The following is a 317-nucleotide window of genomic DNA, read 5'->3' on the forward strand; positions in this document are numbered from 1 at the left end:
AATTGAGAAATTGAGAGAATAAATTTTGTAATTAATTTTCAATTGTAAGAATTGAAAGCAAAAATTACAAAATATTGCTTTAAGTAAACATACTTTTGAGAATAAAAATTATATTAAAAAAATCATTCAAATAAGTTTGGTCCAGTGTTCAAGACTTTTGAACGTACATTCATGTTTCTGAATGCCAAACATACACTAAGTATCCATGTGTAAAAGAGACATGTAGACATGTATTAGGAAAATAGAGTTTGTAAGATCCGAAAAAATATTAACAAGTTAATTATATAATTAAAATTGAGTTAAGAGGGTTTAAATTG

The sequence above is a fragment of the Arachis ipaensis genome, chromosome B08 (genome assembly GCF_000816755.2).
Source record: "Arachis ipaensis cultivar K30076 chromosome B08, Araip1.1, whole genome shotgun sequence".
Taxonomy (NCBI): domain Eukaryota; kingdom Viridiplantae; phylum Streptophyta; class Magnoliopsida; order Fabales; family Fabaceae; genus Arachis; species Arachis ipaensis.